This window comes from Scyliorhinus canicula, chromosome 10, assembly GCF_902713615.1.
Source record: "Scyliorhinus canicula chromosome 10, sScyCan1.1, whole genome shotgun sequence".
Classification (NCBI taxonomy): Eukaryota; Metazoa; Chordata; class Chondrichthyes; order Carcharhiniformes; family Scyliorhinidae; genus Scyliorhinus; species Scyliorhinus canicula.
Window position 1 is genome coordinate 121784657 of NC_052155.1, and position 16023 is coordinate 121800679.

At 48.8% G+C, this 16023-nt stretch overlaps 1 protein-coding gene across 1 annotated transcript in view; it reads left to right on the top strand.

The window, feature by feature from the left end:
- Positions 1–11505: 11505 nt before the first annotated feature.
- pkia (cAMP-dependent protein kinase inhibitor alpha) overlaps positions 11506–16023 on the top strand; it is a 164507-nt gene continuing 159989 nt past the window's right edge. The window contains exon 1 of the mRNA XM_038809666.1: positions 11506–11807. The gene's annotated coding sequence lies outside the window, so the exon portion shown is untranslated. The remainder of the gene's footprint in view (positions 11808–16023) is intronic.

The window sequence follows — 16023 nt, forward strand, 5'->3', positions numbered from 1 at the left end:
AAGAAACTGTTCTTGAGTCGGTTGGTACATGACCTCAAACTTTTGTATATTTTTCCTGACGGAAAATGGTGGAAGAGAGTATGTCCGGGGTGCATGGGGTCCTTAATTATGCTGGTTGCCTTTCTGAGGCAGTGGGAATTATAGCTAGTCAAGGGGATGGTTTAGCTCACTGGGCTAAATCGCTGGCTTTGAAAGCAGACCAAGCAGGCCAGCAGCACGGTCCGATTCCCGTACCAGCCTCCCCAGCAGGTGCCGGAATGTGGCGACTAGGGGCTTTCCACAGTAACTTCATTGAAGCCTACCCGTGACAATAAGCGATTTTCATGGATGGGAGGCTGGTTTGCTTCATGGACTACATTCATGTCTTTTTGTAGTTTCCTGCAGTCTTGGGCAGAGCAGGAACCATACCAAGCTATGATATAACCAGAAAGAATGCTTTCAATGGTGCATCTGTAACAGTTGGTGAGAGTCGTAGCTGACATGCCAAATTTCCTTAGTCTTCTGAGGAAGTAGAGTCGTTGGTGGGCTTTCTTAACTATAGTGTCAGCATGGGGGGACCAGGACAGGTTGTTGGTAATCTGGACACCTAAAAACTTGAAGCTCTCGACCCTTTCTACTTCGTTCCAATTGATGTAGACAGGGGCATGTTCTCGACTACGCTTCCTGAAGTCGATGACAATCTCCTTCGTTTTGTTGACATTGAGGAAGAGATTATTGTCGTCGCACCAGTTCACCAGATTCTCCATCTCATTCTTGTACTTTGTCTCGTCATTGTTTGAAATCTGACCCACTACTGTGGTGTGGACAATCCCACTACCAGAGTTCCTCCCTCTATCTCTATGCCTAGTTCTTCCTCCCATTTTTCTCATGTCTAGTCCAGTAGGACCTCTTCTAACAGGCGTCCATATATGTCGGCACATTTACCGTCCCCTAATTCGTCCAGCGCTAACAGTCTGTTTAGTAAGGTGTGCCTGGGTAGCTGGGGTAACACTGCACCTCCTTGTGGAGGAGTCTCGTAGCTGCAAGTATCAGAGCTCATTTCCTTTCAGGAACTGGAACTTCTCTGTCAGTTCCCCCAGGGTTGCTATCCTACCATCCATGTACAGGTCCCTTACTGTCAGCACCCCTTTGTCCTTTCTCCACGTTTTGTAGGTGGTGCCTATTTAAAGCCCACCAACGACTCTACTTTCTCAAAAGACTAAGGAAATTTGGCATGTCAGCTACGACTCTCACCAACTTTTACAGATGCACCATTTAAAGCATTCTTTCTGGTTGTATCATAGCTTGGTATGGTTCCTGCTCTGTCCAAGACCTCAGGAAACTACAAAAGGTCATGAATGTATGAATCTATGGTTTCAGCAGATGAGCGTCACAACAGACATGTCACCAAGAGGCCTCCTCCATCCGTACCCATTCCGCCTCTGGCTCTCTCGGCTATCCCCGCATCCTCTCTGCGTTTGCTGCCCATTGGTTAAAGCAGGAGGTTGGGTAGCAACAAGCCCCTCCCCATGCATCATCCTCTTTGTAGGATGGTTTTGCAGATCCTGGGGTTCTTTCCAGCCCACATGAAAGCCATGATTAGCTTATCCACCATGGTGAATAAGGATTTGGGCATGAAGAACGGGAGCAATCTGAATATGAAGAGGAATCTTGGCAGTACGTTCATTTTTATTGTATTCTTCCCGCCAGAGAGCAGGAGTGAGTCCCACCTCCACAGGTCCCTCTTGATCTCCTCCACCAGGCTAGACAGGTTTGATTTGTGGAGCCGTGCCAAGTCATGGGCTATCTGGATCCTCAGATATCTGAACTTGGTTTGGGAGAGTTTGAACAGCAGCGTGCCCAGCTCTGTTCCTCCCCCCTGGGGGTTCATCGGGAATATTTCACCCTTGCTCAGATTTAGTTTGTATCCCAAGAAGGTCCAAACTCCTCCAGGAGTTCCATTATCATGTCAGCTGTGGAGGTTCGAGACGTAGTGGAGCAAGTCATCCACACAGAGAGAGACTCTGTGCTTCCTGCCTCCTCTCTAAATGCCTCTCCACCCCTTCACTGATCTGAGAGTGATGGCCAATGACTCAATTGAGAGAGCGAACAGCAGCGGGCACAACGGGCATCCCTGTGCCCTGCCTCTGTGCAGTTGGAAATAGTCAGAGCTGATAGTGTTCATCCGTATGTTCACCATGGGAGTGCTGTACAGCAGTTTCACCCACGAGGTGAACGCTGGCCCAAACCCGAACCGTTCCAGTACCTCCATGAGGTGCCTCCATTCTACCCGATCAAAGGCCTTCTCGGCTCACAGGGAGATGATCATTTCTGGCGACTTCTCCCCGGGTGGGGCAATGATTACATTCAGCAGGCATCTGATGTTCGCTGTCAGCTGTCTGTCCTTGACAAACCCGGCCTGATCTTCCTTGGCTACATCTGGCAAGCGGCTTTCCAGTCGCCTCACCAGAGCTCCCGCCAGGACTTTGGTATCAGCGTTCAGGATTGGGATGGGTCTGTATGACCCGCACTGTGTCGGTTCTTTGTCCTTCTTATATTGAGGCCTGTACCAGCGTGAGCGACAGCATGCCCCCTCGACACCGAGTCATTGAGCATCTCCCACAGATGCGGGACCAGTGCTGCCGCGAATGTCTTGCAGACGTTCTGCCGGGAACCCGTCCGTTCCTGGTGCCTCCCCATACTACATGAAATTGATGTATTCCATGATCTCCTCCAGTCCTTTTTTAAAAAATAAATAAATTTAGAATACCCAATTCATTTTCTCCAATTAAGGGGCAATTTAATGTGGCCAATTGACCTACCCTGCACATCTTTGGGCAGACACGGGGAGAATGTGCAAACTCCACATGGACAGTGACCCAGAGCCGGGATCGAACCTGGGACCTCGGCGCCGTGAGGCAGCAGGGCTAACCCACTGCGCCACCATGCTGCCCTGACCTCCTCCAGTCCTAACGGTGCTTCTAGTTCCGGCCTTGTTTCTTCCCCCATCCCTGGTATGTCCAGCCGGCCCAGGAACAGTTTCATCTTTGAATCCCCCTCCTGGGGCTCGGAGGTATACAGTCCCCGGTAGAAAGTTGTGAAGACTCTGCTAATCTCATTAGGAGCCATGTTAAACCCGGCCTGATCTTCCACGATTACTTCTGGCAAGTTCCAGTCGCCTCGCCAGAGCTTCCACCAGGACTTTAGCGTCAGCGTTCAGGAGTGGGATGGGTCTGTATAACCACCCTACCTTTCCCATCCCTGACCTGTGCTATCTCTCATGTGCCAGCTTGTTTCCTCAGCTGGTGTGCCAGCAAGTGGCTGGCCTTGTACCCATTCTCATAAAATGTCCCCAGTGCCTGGCGAAGCTGGTTCACTGCTTTCCCAGTGCTTTTTCAATTGTAGCTTTTTCCTCTCTGCCAGCAGAGTACTGTCGATCCACTTCCAATAGGCGATTGATCAGCCGCTGCCTGGCTGCCCTTTCTCTTGTGTTTCTGTGAGCCCTATACGCTATTATTTTCCCCCTGATCAGTGCCTTTAGTGCCTCCAAGAATGTGGAGGGCGAGACCTCCCCATTCTGGCTGCAGATTACATATTCTTTGATGGCTTCTGACATTTTTCACAGAACACCTTGTCGGCGAGGAGGGCTGTGTCCAGCCATCATGGGGTCTTCTGGGCCCAGCCCATCTCCAACCTCACATCCATGTAGTGTGGTGCATGGTCCGAGAAAACTATCATGGAATATTCTGCTCCCAACACCCCTGGAATCTACATTGTGATCTACATAAATGACCTGGAGGAAGGTATAGGTGGTCTGATTAGCAAGTTTGCAGATGATACTAAGATTGGTGGAGTTGCAGATAGCGAGGAGGACTGTCAGAGAATACAACAAAATATAGATTGATTGGAGAGTTGGGCAGAGAAATGGCAGATGGAGTTCAATCCAGGCAAATGCGAGGTGATGCACTTTGGAAGATCAAATTCAAGAGCAGACTATATGGTCAATGGAAGGGTCCTGGGGAAAGTTGATGTACAGAGAGATCTGGGAGTTCAGGTCCATTGTACCCTGAAGGTGGCAACGCAGGTTGATAGAGTGGTCAAGAAGGCATACAGCATGCTTGCCTTCATCGGACGAGGTATTGAGTACAAGAGTCAGCAGGTCATGTTACAGTTGTATAGGACTTTGGTTAGGCCACATTTGGAATACTGCATGCAGTTCTGGTCGCTTTGGAGAGGGTGCAGAGAAGGTTCACCAGGATGTTGCTTGGTATGGAGGGTGCTAGCTATGAAGAAAGGTTGAGTAGATTAGGATTGTTTTCATTGGAAAGACGGAGGTTGAGGGGGGACCTGATTGAGGTCTACAAAATTATGAGGGGTATGGACAGGGTGGATAGCAACAAGCTTTTTCCAAGAGTGGGGGTGTCAGTTACAAGGGCTCACGATTTCAAGGTGACAGGGAGATGTGCGTGGAAAGTTTTTTACGCAGAGTGTGGTGGGTGCCTGGAACGCTTTACCAGCGGTGGTGGTAGAGGCGGGCACGATAGCATCATTTAAGAGGCATCTAGACAGGTATATGAACGGCCGGGAACAGAGGGAAGTAGACCTTGTAAAATAGGAGACAGGTTTAAATAAAGGATCTGGATCGGCGCAGGCTGGGAGGGCCGAAGGGCCTGTTCCTGTGCTGTAATTTTCTTTGTCCTTTGTACTGCAGGGCTCCTCCAGAGTGGCCAATGTAGCAGAAGTATTGTTTCAGTGTGCTGATGATCTTTACTATCTCATTCCGTGTGGCAGCATGGCTTTCGTTGTATGCATGCCACCAATGCGTTGTGCACCGGAATGATACCCATGCGGTCAGAGGATAGCAGCCACCTTCCATTTTGTTATAGAGGCTCAGCTGCAGATGTCTTCGCCAACTGTTACAGAATTAGACATCTTAATTGCTGCCAGGATAATAATAATCTTTATTGTCACAAGTAGGCGATGTACCGTCAATTACCACGAGATGAGAATGGTGGAACAATCAAGGCTTTATTGAACAAGATGTTGTGCCTCCTGTAGCTGGAACCAGAATGGCTGCAGTGCAGGAGAGCACACACTTTTAATAGCCGCTTGCTGGGCGGAGCCAGCAGCCAGGGATTTACTATTGTACCAGTAATATACGGGCAGGGCCGTAATACAAACAATATACCACTCGTGGTGACGACCACATTCACCCCCTGTTAAAAAAAAGAGTGCGGCGGGGGTGACGGAAACATTACAAATTAAGTCTGTCAGGGCTTTGAACCTCTGCCTGCGACTCTGGGAGCATATTGTCCTCGTCTTCGTCACCCTGAGTGGATCCAGTGGGAGGACGGATCCTGCTGGCGTGGGGGCTGCGGTGTGGTTCGCTGGAGAAGGGGTGAGTGGAGCCGGGGTGAATGAGGCAACCGGGGGGGGGGGGTGGGGTGGGGGGGGAGGAGCGGTGTCAGGTTGTGGGTCATGGGGGGGGGACCCAACGGGTGCCAGGTCCTGGAGGGAGACTGTCTTGCCGCCTGTCGGGGTGCGCCACGTAGGCGTACTGCAGGTGGACTCTTTCGACCAAGAGGTCCGATTTATGGCTCCGCATATGCTTCCGGAGGAGGACGGGTCCAGGAACTGTCAGCCATGTTGGGAGTGAGACCCCGGAGGTGGAGCTCGTCGGGGAGGACCTCCTGCTAGCGGGAGACCGGGAGATTTTTAGACGGCAGGGCCAGCAGGGCGGTCTTCCAGACCATCCCATTCTCCCTCTCCACTTGCCTGTTTCCCCGGGGGTTGTAGCTGGTTGTCCTGCTCGAGGCGATGCCCTTGCTGAGCAGGAACTGACGCAGCTCATCGCTCATAAAAGAGGATCCCCGATCGCTGTGGATGTAGGTGGGGAAACCGAACAGGGTGAAGATGCTGTGCAGGGCTTTGATTACCGTTGCAGAAGTCGTGTTGGGGCATGGGATTACGAAAGGGAACCGGGAGTACTCGTCAATTACGTTGAGGAAGTATACATTGCGGTCAGTGGAGGGGAGGGGCCCTTTGAAGTCCACACTGAGGCGTTCAAAGCAGCGGGAGGCCTTCACCAGATGCGCTCTATCTGGCCGGTAGAAGTGCGGCTTGCACTCTGTGCAGACTTGATAGTCTCTGGTGACGGTCCTGACCTCCTCAATGGAGTAAGGCAGGTTGCGCGCCTTGACAAAGTGGAAGAACCGGGTGACCCCCGGTGGCAGAGGTCATAGTGGAGAGCCCGGAATCGGTCCACTTGAGCGCTGGCACATGTACCGCGGGATAGGGCATCAGGGGGCTCGTTGAGCTTCCCGGGCGACAGAAAATCTCATAATTATAGGTGGAGAGCTCGATCCTCCACCTCAAGATCTTGTAATTTTTGATCTTGCCCCGCTGTGTATTATTAAATATGAAGGCAACAGACCGATGGTCAGTGAGGAGAATGAATCTCCTGCCAGCCAGGTAATGCCTCCAATGTCGTACAGCTTCCACAATGGCCTGGGCCTCCTTTTCGACAGAGGAGTGCCGAATTTCGGAGGCATGGAGGGTGCGGGAAAAGAAGGCCACGGGTCTGCCCACCTGGTTGAGGGTGGCAGCCAGAGCTACGTCCGATGCATTGCTCTCCACCTGAAAGGGGAGGGACTCGTCGACTGCGTGCATCGTGGCCTTGGCGATGTCCACCATGATGTGGTTGAAGGCCTGGCAGGCCTCAGCCATCAGGGGAAAAACTGTGGACTTAATGAGTGGGCGGGCCTAGTCTGCATAATTAGGTACCCACTGGGCATAGTAGGAGAAAAATCCCAGGCATCGTTTCAGGGCCTTGGGGCAGTGGGGGAGTGGGAGTTCCATGAGGGGGCGCATGTGGTCGGGGTCGGGCCCTAGGACTCCATTTTCCACAATGTAGCCAAGGATGGCTAAGCGGTTGATGTGGAAAACGCATTTCTCCTTATTGTACGTGAGGTTAAGGAGTTTGGCGGTCTGGAAGAATTTTTGGAGGTTTGCGTCGTGGTCCTGCTGATAGTGGCCGCAGATGGTGACGTTATCTAGGTACGGGAAGGTGTCCCGCAGTCCGTACCGGTCAACCATTTGGTCCATCTCTCGCTGGAAGACCGAGACCCCATTAGTGACGCCGAGGGACCCCTAAGCAAGTGATAGAAGCGGCCATCTGCTTCGAACGCAGTGTATTGGTGGTTCTCCAAGCAGATGGTGAGCTGGTGGTAGGCGGACTTCAAGTCAACTGTGGAAAAGGCTCGATACTGCGCAATCTGATTGACCATGTTAGATATGCGTGCGAGGGGGTACGTGTCGAGCTGCGTGCACCGATTGATGGTCTGATTGTAGTCAGTGACCATCATGTGCTTCTCCCCAGTCTTCACTACCACTACTTGAGCTCTCCAGGGGCTGTTGCTGGCCTCAATTACCCCCTCCCGCAGAAGCCGTTGGACCTCCGACCTGATGAAGGTCCTGTCTTGGGCACTGTACCGTCTGCTCCTAGTGGCGACGGCTTTGCAATCCGGGGTGAGGTTCGCAAACAGGCAAGGTGGATCAACCTTAAGGGTCGTGAGGCCGCAGACAGTGAGGTGGGTAGGGGTCTGCTGAATGTTAAAGCCAGGCTTTGGAGATGTCACTGAAAAGCCATGCCGAACAACAGTGCAGCGCAGATGTGGAGGAGGATGTAGAGCCTGAAGTTACTGAACTCTACGCCTTGGACCGTGAGGGTCGCGATGCAGTACCCCCGGATTTCAACAGAATGGGATCCGGAGGCCAGGGAGATTTTCTGGGTGACGGGGTGTACCGGGAGGGAGTAGCGCCTTACCGTAGTGGGGTTAATGAAACTCTCTGTGCTCCTGGAGTCAAAGAGGCAGGTCGCCTCGTGCCCATTGATCTTCACCGTCGCGGTCGCGAGGTTGCGGGGCCGGGACTGATCCAGGGTGATAGAGGTGAGCTGCGGAAGGTGCTGGGAGGTCCCAGGCTGGTCAACGGTGGGAGAGGTAGCGGTAGGCGGCGAACGGTCAGACGAGCAGAGGTCCTGAGGCGCGGTCCAAAATGGTGCCGAAGATGACGGCGCCCATGGGGCGCACATGGCGGGCTGCAAAGTTGGCGGCGCCCACAGGCCGCACGTGGCTTGCAGAGGGGAAGATGGGTCCCTGGGTCGCACGTGGGGGTGTAGAAATACAGGGCCTGGAAACAGCGGCGACAGACCAGACCTGGCAAACAGAAACAAAGTGTCCTTTCTACCCACACCTATTGCAGGTCGTGCTCCGCGCTGGGCAGCGCTGCCTGGGGTGTTTGTTTTGTCTGCAAAAATAACACTCGGGGGCCCCCCAGTGTTGGCTCGCTGCCGCACGGCGCAGGCTTGCGGTGAGCTGGAGTCGGCAGCTGGTGGGGCCCAGGATGCCCACGAGGGTGCGTAGGACTGCACGTTACGGAAGGCCACTTCTAATGAATTAGTAGCTGCCTAGTCCCCGCAAGATCAAGTGTACCCCCTTCCAATAGGCGCTGGCGGACGTACGCAGACTTCATGCCTGTGACATAAGCATCTCTAATTAAAAGTTGGGAGTGTTGGACTGCCGAAACTGCCTGGCAGTCACAGTTCCTGCCTAGGATCTGCAGGGCCCGCAAGAAATCGTCCAGAGTCTCCCCGGGGAGTTGCTGTCTCGTGGCCAGGAGGTGCCTGGCATACACTTGATTCACCGGTTTAACGTAATGTCCCTTCAGGAGCATCATCACTTCGGCATAGGTGGGCGCATCCTGGATGAGGGGAGAAATGTCAGGGCTCACCCGTGAGTAAAGGACTTGGAGCTTCTGCGAGTCCGAGGGTTCTTCAGCGGCCGCTCTGATGTAGCCTTCGAGCAGGCTAGCCAGTGGTCAAAGGTGGACATGGCATTGGCTGCTTGAGGGCTCAGCTGCAGGCGATCAGGCTTGATGAGAAGATCCATCTTTTAAAATCCTCTTTTAAAATCTTGTTCAATAAATTGATGTACCGTCAATTACCACGAGACGAGAATGGTGAAACAATCGAGGATTTATTGAACAAGATGTTGTGCCTCCTGTAACTGGAACCAGAATGGCTGCAGCGCAGGAGAGCACACACTTTTATACGCCGCCTGCTGGGCGGAGCCAACAGGCAGGGATTTACCGTCATACCAGTAAAATACGGCAGTGCCGTAATACACACAATATACCACTAGTGGTGACGACCACAGTAGGCTTACATTAACACTGCAATGAAATTACTGTGAAAAGCCCCTAGTCACCACATTCCAGTGCCTGTTAAGATACACAGAGGGAGAATTCAGAATGTCCAAATTACTTAACAGCACGTCTTTCGGGACTTGTGAGAGGAAACCAGAGCACCTGGAGGAAATCCACGCAGACACAGGGAGAATGTGCAGACTCCGCACAGACAGTGACCCAAGCCGGGAGTCAAACCTGGGTCCCTGGAGCTGCAAAGCAACAATACTACCCACTGTGCTACTGTGCTGCCCACAGGATACTGGATATTGAGCTGCATAATGTGCTGCATGTGATCACACACCGGCTAGACCATTTAGTTGAGGTACAATTCAGAATTGACATGTGGTACCTGCAAAACAACATGACACCCTGCGCAGTGGGGAAGCCTGCAATCTTTCTGAGACCGTATGTTTGTTCCACTTGCTTCTCTCTGGCATGAGAGCGAAATGTATTCAGTGTCTCAGAATACTGATCCTCAGTGCAACTGTGGATGTTGATCTGGGAACTATTGCAAATGTCACTTTCTCTGGCATGGAAAGATAAACTTCATGGCCACAGTCAGCTCAGAGCAATTAACAATGAGGTCCTTGTCCTGCTCTGAGGCTACAGTTATGGCTGCAGTGAAGCAAAGTTATCTATTACACTATTTCTTGCTGAAGTTCAGAGAGGAGAATTGCTCCCTGTACATTCTGGGTTGATTATGTTCTTCTGCAGAGAGCCCTTTTCGCTTCCTCCTTCTCTCTCATCCTCCAGCTTGTCCTGCTCTGTGCCACCCTTGCTCATTCATGCTGCCATGCTGCAGGCCTAGGTGGATGTTCCCTTCTGCACCAGTGTTTGGGAGGAAGTGGTGTGCAGAACCCTTGAAGTCAGGACAAAGTCCTTCAGCACATGCATTTCCTGTCGACTTCTGCATCTTTCAATAACTATGTAAACCAACAAATGTTTCTGCAATCAATTGGCAGCTAACCAGAATTGACTTGATAGTCCCTTTAATTACTGGTGGGGGTCTTCCTTCTGCTGCTGAGCACATGTTCAGCTGTGCGTGTCTCACAGACCTGTTAGCTGGTACATTGACCTCCAAAATGATAGCATTACGACAGCACGGTAGCACAGTAGTTAGCACTGTGGCTTCACAGCGCCAGGGTCCCAGGTTCAATTCCCGGCTTGGGTCAGTGTCTGTGCACGCTCTCCCCGTGTGTGTGTGGGTTTCCTCCGGGAGCTCCGGTTTCCTCCCACAATACAAAGACGTGCAGGCTAGGTGGATTGGCCATAATAAATTGCCCTTCGTGACCAAAAAGGTTAGATGGGGTTATTGGGTTACGGGGATAGGGTGGAAGTGAGGGCTTAAGTGGATCGGTGCAGACTTGATGGGCCGAATGGCCTCCTTCTGCACTGTATTTTCTATGTTCCTGAAAGATGTGCTGTTAGGTCATTTGGACATTCTGAATTCTCCCTCTGTGTACCCGAACAGGTGCCGGAATGTGGCGACCAGGGGCTTTTCACAGTAACTTCATTGCAGTGTAAGCCGACTTGTGACAATAAAAATTATTATTGATTGGCATGACATACCCTGCACACAAACTAACACTCTTGTCTAAAATGGCAAAGTGTGGCTGGCACTCAAGTGTACATGTACCGCGGACACCATTTTGGAGGTGCAGCGCCAAAAAAACCAAACACTACATAGTCAAATTTCATGGCCCATATTTATTGGTCGCCAAGTTTGGAGATTGGTAAACATGCTGATGGGCTTTGGGGCAACAGAAACTCAGTTGACCAAACCAAAACCCCACAAGAAAATAATTATGGCCACAGTCTGACCAGACGAGATCTCATACTGCATTTAATGGTTACTTTTAAGATACCAAAACGTGTCAGCCAAAAATGGATTCACGTGGTGATGGCACCGAGCTGTAACGTTGTAAAACAGTAATTGTATATCAAAAGAAAACCTGTGCCCATCTTATCTTGGTCGCTTGGTTTTGAAAGTGTCGCGCGTTCCCACAGGAAGGGCCAAGCAGACAGGACAAGGTGACAACTCGTTGAGCCGCATCTAACGAAGTGAAACATTCCCTGACCATTGACAGGCGAGGAGGCATTTGGTTGATTTTGTCTCGCACATTCCCTTGGAAACCAATCTCTTCCGACAAAGTGGAAAAAGATTTCACGCGGCCGGTGCCATTAGCGAAAGAGAGCAAAATATTTGGACGTGTTGGAAAAAAAAACGTGTCACGGGGGGGGGGGGGGGATCGGTAACCGCAGAGCTGAGAAACAGGCTGGGCAAATGGAAGCGGGATTTCTCCCGCTGACCCCTGGTGACTTTTGCACACAGCCAACGATCAGGATGTAATCCTGTTGTGCAAACTGAGCGAGCCCCACTGTCTGTCAGAAGTGGTTGAATCCCACATGATGTCATGCAGTAAACCAGTTGTGCAGCTGCCAGACATAGGTTCCCTGTATTAGCATCCAGAGCAAAGGGAGCTGCAGAGGAATAGCAGAGCATTGCAAGCAGCTGACTTTCAGCTCAACAAAATATCCGGAATGGTTTAATCCATATGCCTTTTTAACCTTTTCAGAGAGGGGTAAGTGAGGTTGTATTTGCTTTCAAACGAACATTTGTCTTCCGTTTTCATTTCGCAAAGTGAATCCAAATGTTTGAAACGGCAGTTCGGCTAGTGATAAGGCAGCCCTTGCCTTACATTGGGAGATTAGTTCCTGTTTTTGAAAGAAAGGACAGCGTTAAGACAATGGCATTGGAATTTGGGGGGGGGGGGGGGGGGGGGATAGAAGGCGTGGTTTTGCAGCAACACATCTGGTGAGCAGACTATTGTTTCAGAGCACAAAGAATGTCGAAGTGGTTGGAGATAATACGTTCTTTACCGTGGGGAGCTGGGAAGCTGTCTTACCACAGCGTTTTGTCTGTGCCTTGGATATTTCCTTTCAGCTTTCTGCCAGTTTAAACTTACCATGGTGAATGCGATGCATTAGATATTGCCATATTTGTCATTCTTCAGCAACAAAAAAAAACAAGCCACACAAAGCAGAACATTGTGCCAAGTGGTTTACCATAAATCATAATAGAATGTGTGATAGGGCTTTGTACCATGTGTGTTATGGCTTGGAGCAATGATATAACACCAGGGAGGTAACGTCCCTCCCAACTTACGGTTAATTGTGGCAAGTGCTCCGCCTAACATATGTTGCGATGGAGTTTACTGTATTTCTAATTTTTCAGTATGAAAAAATAAAAATACTTTGTATGTGAATGATCCCCAGGCGGCAGTTCAAAATATTTATATGTCAATAAAAAGAGTGCCATTTATTATAGCAATAATGCAGGCAGTGTTACTCTACAGGATTCTCAGTTGCAATGTTCTGGGAATAATTTGTGATTTAATGGACTTCCAGAATTGGTAAGTGATAAAATCCTTGGTTAATCATGTTGCAGAGTTAAGCTACCAATAGATGCCACATATCTTCTACAAATGTTTGAACCAGCAGCTAGTTGGCTGCATACCAAACTGGCCTCCTTTATCTTTATTCTGGTAAAGCAGATGTATACAACTGTTCCTAAATGTAAATTGTTATCACTATTCACAGCAATATTCCTCAGCTGATTACTCAGGTAAAGTCACTGTTGTCTCCAGGGCAGGCTAATGAGGGTCATATGAAAGAACCATAATGCTAATTATATATCATTCCAAAGAATAAAGCTGGGTATTTGTAAAATCATGTATAAAACAGAGCTTCACTTGTTTTAGTTAATATATTTTGGTGTTCTAACTGAGCACTTGAAGTATCAAATGCTACTCCTGTATTTCAAATAGCAATGATATGTGAAATAGGAACATAGGTACAGAAGTAGGCCATTCAGCTCCTTGAGTTTGTTCTGTCATTCCATTAGATCACCTGTACCTCAAATCCATGTACCTGCCTTGGCTCAATAAGCCTTAATACTTGAACCCAATAAAGATTTATAAGCCTTACTCTTAAAAGCTCTAGTAGTTATTCCAACAATCTCAGCCTTCTGGGGCAGAAGATTCCAGATTTCCACTACCTTATCTGTGGGAAAAGGCTTCCCAATTAAAGAGTCATCCAGACACAAAACTTTGGCTCCATTCTCTCTCCATAGATGCTGTCAGACCTGCTGAGATTGTCCAGCATTTTCTGTTTTTCCTCCTTTTAGCATGGCCTGGATGTCATTTTAAGGTTGCATTTTGTTTTTATATTTTCCCTTCCAAGTGAATGGTTGCTTTCTCTGCCACATCAAAACTTTTTAACATTTTAAAAAGCTTGACTAAATTACTGTTCAGCCTTCCGTTCGGCACAACATCGAGGGCCGAAGGGCCTGTTCTGTGCTGTACTGTTCTGTTATGTTCTATGTTCCACATTCTAGCATACAAGCCACACTTACGTAATCTGTCCTCATAATTTTGCTCTTTAAGACTTGTATCATTATGGCCAGTGTTTTTCTTTAACTGGAGAAAAAAGCCTGCAATTTGTATTGGATAATATTAATATTTATGCTAAGATCATGGAAGCTGTAGATAATGTAGTTTCAGACTGGGGATGTTCAGGGGCTGTTTAGCACACTGGGCTAAATCGCTGGCTTTGAAAGCAGACCAAGGCAGGCAAGCAGCACGTGTTCGATTCCCATAACAGCCTCCCCGAACAGGCGCCGGAATGTGGCGACTAGGGGCTTTTCACAGTAACTTCATTGAAGCCTACTCGTGACAATAAGCGATTTTCATTTCATTTCATTTTCATTTCATTTTCAGAAGCCAAAGGACAAGTCTCACAAATTTACTGGAATCTTTGAGGAAGCAAGCAAATTGGCAGATAGCTCGCAAATTAATTTAGAGGATTTTACAGAGCATGTTCGATGATGTTTTAAAGGTTAAGAAAAATATATTGCATTTGTGAAATGGAAAAAAATTACTTTAGGTACATTTAATTACGTTTTGACGAGCATTAACTATTGTGCAGGCAGATGCGTACTGCAAAATTTCAACAGGCTGATATATGATCAGTTAATCTGTTTTTGCTGGTACTATTTGGGGGAGGAATGTTGGCCAGGACACAATGAAAAATCCCTCTTTGAATAGTGGCAAGGGATTTTAATGCTTACCTGAACACAGCTTTGATGTCTCCTCTAAAGGACAGATGAAATATGTTTGGGCTAAAGGAATTAATAGTAAATTAACTCTTGGATTGAAAACTGGTTTGGCAATGGGTGACCTTTTCTTGGGTGGTGACTAGTAGCATACTATAGGGAATTCTTCCGCATCTTCAGCTATTTGACTGAAATGGAGAAACGTGTTTACAAATCCATTTGTGCCTTGTGTCCATTAAAAAAAAATAAGTGAAAGATATTTCTTGTATAATGTATTTTTTAATGGGACTAAAATGTGATAGAGGTTAGTGGTTTCGAAAAGTTTAAATGGAATGCTAAAATATAGTGAATAGATTTATTTATATTTTAAAAACACATTTTATTCAAACTTGTATCAAAGTAGGTTACAGCAAATAAACACCCCGGGATACAATCTTCCCAACAATCAACTATACAGTTTGTACAGATTTTCTCCTTTTTCACCCCCTCCCCATCATCCACCCCCACCCCACCCCCCTGCGATGAACAGCTCCTCAAACATGGTCACAAACATCCCCCACCTTTTCTCAAACTCCCCTACTGAGCCCCATAACACATACTTTATCTTCTCTAACCGCAGGAAGTCATACAGTTCACCCAACCATACTGCTACTCCCGGTGGCGATGCCGACCGCCACTCCAGCAAAATTCGCCAGCGTGCAATCAGAGAGGCGAAGGCCAAGACATCGGCCTTCCTCCCCTCCATGAGCTCGGTCCTGTCTGAAACCCCAAATATCGCCACCAAAGGGTCCAGCTCCACTCCCTCCTCCACTATCCTGGCTAAGACCGCGAAGACTCCCGCCCAGAATGTTCCCAATTTTTTACAACCCCAAAACATGTGCGCATGATTCGCTGGCCCCCGCCCACACTTCTCACACTCATCTGCTACCCCCTGAAAGAACCCACTCATTCTCGCCCGAGTCATATGCAGCCTGTGCACCACCTTAAACTGTATCAGGCTCATCCTTGAACACAAGAGGAGGTCCCGTTTACTCTTCGCAGTTCCTCACTCCATACTCCCCAATTGATCTCCATTCCCAACTCTGCTTCCCATTTCTCCTTGATCTTCACCACCCGCTCGCCTCCCTGCTCCCCCAGCCACTTGTATATATCCCTAATTCTTCCCTCCCCTTCCACATCCGGAAGCAACAGTCCCTCCAGCAGGGTGTATCCTGGCAATCTTGGGAACCCCTTCCACACCTTTCGGGCAAAGTCCCTAACCTGAAGATACCTGAACTTGTTGTATTTATATTTTCCCCGCGTCTTGACTGTGATAGAGAAATACAAACATGATTCATTAGGTAAGCAAAACTGATCTTTATTTCTGAATTTAGAACTGACTGCTAGCAGTATGGCTGAGATTTGAAGTCGGAAAGCAGTCAATTACAAACTGCTGAGTCCGTCCCAAGTCTGCGATATTACAGGAAAAGAAGGCGATTCTTATACATTATAGGATCAAGATAACATGAATACAGCTTGGTCAGGAATTTAATTGAAAGTAAAACATAAGTAATAATCGTTACAATGGCGTCACCTTGCTGACCTTTAGGGGACTTGAGTTTCATATCATTGTCTTGTCTTTTTTTTAAGAAAGGGAAGAATTTGTTTAGGAACAGGAAGAAATAGTTCAGCTTGTTATGTATTAA